The 6,942-nt window shown below is 43.1% G+C and overlaps 1 long non-coding RNA gene across 1 annotated transcript; it reads left to right on the top strand.

The window, feature by feature from the left end:
• Positions 1–1,763: 1,763 nt before the first annotated feature.
• LOC130079654 (uncharacterized) lies at positions 1,764–6,481 on the top strand. The gene is made up of 4 exons (XR_008806478.1): positions 1,764–1,953; positions 2,177–2,224; positions 5,387–5,598; positions 5,876–6,481. It is a non-coding gene; the product is annotated as an uncharacterized LOC130079654 (long non-coding RNA).
• The last annotated feature ends 461 nt before the right edge of the window (positions 6,482–6,942 follow it).

Genomic DNA, 6,942 nt, shown 5'->3' with positions numbered 1-6,942 from the left:
TCAATGACTGATGAATATGTAAAGGTATGGCATTTCGGATCAAAAGTTACAATAATTACCATGATAATAAACAACCGGCTGATGTTCACATGATTAGATTCAGATGGGAAATATTATAATATATAAGTTGGGTGTCCATGTTAGAGATAATCTCCATATTCATAATGAAACTGTCTGATATGAATCATATCATATAATAAAATATACTTATTAAAATATTATGGGATCTCATTCAATGCTTTCAGAATGTTCACTTTTTAAAATAATTTTGTTTCTGTATTGATAAAATGAACATATTTTATTGACAGTATTGAACAAAAATGTATTAATAGATCATTTTTTTGTTCAAAACTGTAAATAAAATATGTTCAAAATAAATAAATCAAAAAAGTTTGTACTATTTCTGGGTTTATCTTGATAAAATAATATATAAAATGTATATATTCTTATCCAGATTGAAATAATACAAACTGTTTTGATTTATTTCACACTAAATCTGTTGCTCCGTCAATGCTCAATAAAAACATATTGCGCAATCATACACACGGCTGAACCCTATAAATTAAAACATCAACACGGCCTGCTGCATATTTCACCAGCACTGTCATCTGCACGCTTTTTACTGCATATGCATCATATTTCTATCTGTTAGCACCATCACATGTTATGACACGAAATCAAACTCTTCAACTCTTCACTGAACACATGTGTCTACAGCGGGGCATGTTGTCACTCCTGCCATTAAACACGCAATTATAGACCGTACACTTTCAGCAAAGTTCAAACAACAAATTAGCATTATGAAACAGATATTCCAGAAAAATATGCACATTACGTTTTGATACATTTTCTAACACCATACAGAGATATCGAGCGTTTAACTCAAAATCCTGAGAGATAATCATAATCATCCTCGCCTTCAGACGCGTGTTTCAGTGTTAAAGTGTGTGTCAGTCTTACCCGCGCAGAGTGTGTGTGTGCACATGTCCGTCTGTCCGCGTGCGTCAGCTTCATAAAGTTGTGAAAACGTTATTTCTGAATGTGTTCTGAATGTGTTCTGAGCGCTGATGGCGCGCATGCGCAGAGCGTAGATCAGAATGAACCGCGCAGGCAGTGTTTTATTCATGCTCGCCTGTGTTTATTTCTTATGCATTCATATTCTCTTTCTTTAATGAACGCATGATCCGCTCGTCATCATCAGTGTTTTTCTAGTGCAATGATTTATGAGTCAAATTCAGACTCACAGCGGGTTGTATATTTAACTCAAGATTCAGAATAATCTGTTTCAAAGCCATAATGAACCATGCTGTATAATACATGTGACTCTCTCTCTTTTAGAGTGTCTCTGTCTGTGTGTTTATGGGGTGCAGGGCTGGTCACCATGGCGACCACAAGCAATGGAGAGGCTGATGAAGGAAAGCGTCTCTCCTTCTCTCTTCTCTCATCTCTTCTCTCTTCTCATCTCTCTCTCTCTCTCTCTCTCTCTCTCTCTCTTCTTCTCTCTCTCTCTCTTCCTCTCTCTCTCTCTCTCTCTCTCTTCTCTCTCTCTCTCTGTTCTATCAGCAGCAGCGCGTGCAGATGTGTGTTATCTCTTGTCCTCTGGAGATGACAGCCGGATCTGGATCTGCTGGGTTTAGTGTTCTCTGATGGCCTGTGTTTGCGGAGATGACGCGTCGCGTTGCTGTGCGTCTTGTCGTCGCGTGTTTGACGTCGCGCTGATTCTGCCCTGTTCTCACACACTGTGCCGCGCGCTGCCTGGCGAGGGGGCGGGGCCTGTGCGGGGACGGGGGCGTGGTCAGGGGCGTGGCCTCCGCCTCTCGTCCAATCTGTGCCGTTCTGTGTCCGAACTGTCGTCACAGCGTCGAGCTGCCCTGCTTTGATTGGTCGTCTGCTTTGACCTGTCTGCCTTTGACCCCACAGTGACCCCTGACCCTAAAGCGAGCGAGGAGACGGGTGAGTGACGGGATACTATTTCCTACTATTTCCAGTGTGAAAGCAGTGACTTGTTACTGCATAAAAAACACCCTTTACTGTGGTAAAAACACCCCTTTACTCGTGGTAAAAACACCGGTTCCCTCAATCTATCTCTTTAAACATTAGTATTTTGAATCAGTTTATCTATTCATTTTGTTCTTTTCTCTTATTGTTTTCTGTCATTGCCGTCTCTGTCCTTTAGATGGCAGTGTAGATCTTTCTGAAGAGGAAATGGAGAGATCAGTTACAGGTAGGCCGTTCATACTGTACACTACTGCATACTGCACACTACACACTGCATACTGACACTGCACACTACACACTGCTTAATGCACACTACACACTGCATACTGACACTGCACACTACACACTGCTTAATGCACACTACACACTGCATACTGACACTGCACACTACTGCACACTACACACTGATACTGACACTGCACACTACACACTGCTTAATGCACACTACACACTGCATACTGACACTGCACACTACACACTGCTTCAATGCACACTACACACTGCATACTGACACTGCACACTACACACTGCTTAATGCACACTACACACTGCATACTGACACTGCACACTACACACTGCTTAATGCACACTACACACTGCATACTGACACTGCACACTACTGCACACTACACACTGCATACTGACACTGCACACTACACACTGCTTAATACACACTACACACTGCATACTGACACTGCACACTACACACTGCTTAATACACACTACTAACTGCATACTGACACTGCACACTACACACTGCTTAATACACACTACACACTGCATACTGACACTGCACACTACTGCACACTACACACTGCATACTGCACACTACACACTGCATACTGACACTGCACACTACACACTACTGCACACTACTGCACACTGCTTAATGCACACTACTGCACACTACACACTGCATACTGACACTGCTCACTACACACTACTGCACCCTACACACTGCATACTGACACTACACACTGCACACTACTCACTGCTTAATGCACACTACATACTGCATACTGACACTGCACACTACTGCACACTACACACTGCATATGCACACTACACACTGCAATACTGCACACTACAGCACACTGCACACTACACACTGCATACTGACACTGCACACTACACACTACTGCACACTACACACTGCATACTGCACACTACAGCACACTACACACTACTGCACACTACACACTGCATACTGACACTGCACACTACACACTACTGCACACTACACACTGCATACTGACACTGCACACTACACACTGCATACTGCACACTACCACACTGCATACTGACACTGCACACTACACACTACTGCACATTACACACTGCATACTACACACAACACACTGCATACTGACACTGCACACTACACACTGCATACTGCACACTACACACTGCATACTGACACTGCACACTACACACTGCATACTGCACACTACTGCACACTACACAACTACTGACACTAGCACACTACACACACTGCACACTACCACTGCACTACATACACTACACACTACTGCACACTACACACTGCATACTGCACACAACACACTGCATACTGACACTGCACACTACACACTGCATACTGCACACTACACACTGCATACTGACACTGCACACTACACACTACTGCACACTACACACTGCATACTGCACACAACACACTGCATACTGACACTGCACACTACTGCAGTCTGCAAACTGCACACTACACACTGAATAGTGCACACGTCACACTGTTACTAGAGATGCGCGGATGGGCTATTATTTCATCCGCAACCGCATCACAAAACTCATCAATCCGTCCGACCAATTTTCGACCAAACGCACCCGCCCGCCATCCGCTGATTGGGCGAGACAAGGCGCTGCTGATGACAGCCGCGAGGACTAGAAAGCTCTCAGAATATCAGCAGTGAACTTCGTCTCCGATCGGCGCGCAGGGACAAAAAAAGAAATAAATAGCCTATAAATAACGGAACTTCGGCAAACCTGACCTTATCTTATTTTCATTGTAGCCTAATAGAAAACGCATTTTGGCACATAATTTCAACATGCTGCTATTGTATGGGGCGCCGTTTGTAAAGCGGCTCACGCTGAAAATAACAGCAACATTTTGTCACATTTAGCTTCAAATGTTTAAAAAAACTGGTAATCACATCACACACTTGTGATGCACCATATTAAACGTAGCCTACCAGTCTTGTGGCTGTCATGAACATATCTGCTTCGCTTGGTAATCTGCTTGGTTTTGCTAATTACATAGCCTGCACTGGTGTCATCCTGATTTACCACTTTGTAAAACTTATTCCAGGCAACACTTTTCTGACCTTCTATTTCCTTTGTTTTTAATTCTCCTATTTTGAGTTTGTCATACACCTCCTTCGCCGGCGTTGCCATCTCTGATAATAACAAGCAGTCTCTGCATAGACTCGACTAGCTGCCTGATGAAAATTTGACAAGTGTGCTCGTTTTTTTTTTGGATGTAGGTATAGTCACATAACAATATTTAACAATGTATAACATATATTTTTCATTTGATTGTTCAACCGCCCGCCACCCGCCCGAATTTAATAAAAATATTTTTTTTCGTCATGTCATCCGCGGTTTATCCCGGGAGTCCGTGGCTGTAACCGCCAACCGCGCATCTCTACTGCTTACTGCCACACTACACACTGCATAGTGCACACTATGCACTCCACAATCACACTGAGATTTTGCACACTATACACTGCACACTACACACTGGCATACTGCACACTACACACTGCCCAGTGCACACTATGCACTCCACAATCACACTGCGTTTTGCACACTATACACTGCACACTACACACTGCATACTGCACACTACACACTGCCCAGTGCACACTATACACTCCACAATCACACTGCGTTTTGCACACTATACACTGCACACTACACACTGCATACTGAACACTACACCACTGCATACTGCACACTGCACACTGCCCAGTGCACACTATACACTGCACAATCACACTGCGTTTTGCACACTATACACTGCATACTACACACTACATACTGCACACTTCTTTAAGGCTTGACGTTGATTAGTCGTTGATCATGGCCTACAGGGGCGGAAAGTCAAAATTATGACATACTAAATCTGAATTATGTATAAAATAAAGTTTTATCATAAGTTTTACATTTAGTTATAATTAATTAAAACTTTTTAAGTTATGTCATAAATATGACCCTATTAAATCAGAATTTCGACTTAGCTTGTCATAATTTTTACATATTGTCATAAATTATGACATTTTATGATTTATAAAAGCAAGATTATTTTTCCTGTGTGGAGGTGTAAATGCACTTCCAGTCTTCTCTCATATATCTGTGTAACTGACGTCTGCAGGTCTGGTGTTCGCTCTGGATTCGTCGCGCTCTGATTCGCCGCTTCGCCTCTCAGGCTCCGCCCTCTTCCGTAAGCATCACGGGTCAGGTGTGCTGTGAGGATGGGCAGAACGACCCGCCTCCACTGCCTCAGGTGTGTGGGAGCGTGAGCGTCTCCAGAGGACAGTATTACTGGGAGATCGACGTCCTGCAACAGCGCCCTCTATAGGATCGGTAAGAGAGGAGACGTTGCTCATGTATATGCAGAGAATATTTTGATAAATAAAACAAATGTAGCCCTTGCTCTTCTACTCATCTTTCCTTCGGTCATTTTGACCCGGAATATATATATTTTTTTAAATGTAGTCTTCATCAGAGAGGTCCAAGACCCATAACTTTTGTCGCACTTGAACCACGAATACACAAAAAAAGGATGTGTTACAGAACGCGGGGGAAGGATGAGGCATTGTGCTGTTATAATTCATATAAGTGTGATTGGTTCTTTCCTCAGGTGTGATATCATCATGTGATGGGCGTGGCTGGTGGTTGGAGAGCGTGGCCTAGCGTTTCACGCGGTGTTTGACGGACGCCGTGAGCTCCTCCCCTTTATTCCTCCTCAGCTGAAGACAGTGGGCGTGTTTCTCAATGTGGGCGGAGCTTCAATCACCTTCACAATCCTGTCACTCAAGAGTTTTCTTGCCGCTGTCCCCTCCCACTTTAGTGTTCCTCTCCGTCCTGCTCTCCAATTGGGCCAGGGAAGACTCAAGCTCCGCCCCAGCCTGCCGCCGCCCAATTCACGTGTTTCTCAGCCCCAGCTCCACCTATCGGGGGCCAGGAGGGGCGGGGTCTGGGCGCTGGAGGCGGGGCCTTTCGTTCGGGTCGTGAGGGCCGTGGTTCAGAAGTTCGAGGAGATGTCACCCGTGTCGGACTCAGACTCGGGTCTCGTTTCCAGTGTGGGTCACTGTCTGAACACAACACCAGTACAGAATAACAACATCAAGAACATTAATTGACGTCTAGCTTCTGCTGGGGAAGGATTTTTCTACTGTTATGTACTTATATTCAGTGTTCCTTTCGAATGATGATTGAGAATTAAACACTTGGACTGAAACACTATACATGCTAAATAAATACTGATATACACTCCCAATCAAAAGTTTTGGATCAGTAAGATCGTTTTTTAAAAGAAGTCTGCATTTATTTGATTAAAAATACAAAAAACAAAACAGTAATAATTGTGAAATATTATTCCAATGTAATCAAGCTGTTTTCTATGTGAATATACAGTAAAGTGTAATTTATTCCTGTGATCAAAGCTGTATTTCCAGCATCATTACTCCAGTCTTCAGTGTCAACATGATCCTTCAGAAATCACTCTAATATGATGATCTGATGCTCAGAAACATTTATGATTATGATCAGTTGAAAACAGTTATTTACAGTTTTTTTTTAGGATTCTTGATGAATAGAAAGTTCAAAAGAACAGCATTTATCTGGAATAGAAGCTTTTGTAACATTAAACACTAACGTTCAACAGTTTGGGGTCAGTAAGAATTATATTTTTGGGGGAAATAAATA

Source organism: Rhinichthys klamathensis, unplaced genomic scaffold, assembly GCF_029890125.1.
Source record: "Rhinichthys klamathensis goyatoka isolate OS25496 unplaced genomic scaffold, OSU_Roscu_1.1 h1tg001203l_1, whole genome shotgun sequence".
NCBI classification, from domain to species: domain Eukaryota; kingdom Metazoa; phylum Chordata; class Actinopteri; order Cypriniformes; family Leuciscidae; genus Rhinichthys; species Rhinichthys klamathensis.
This window is presented reverse-complemented; position numbering and strand designations above follow the sequence as displayed.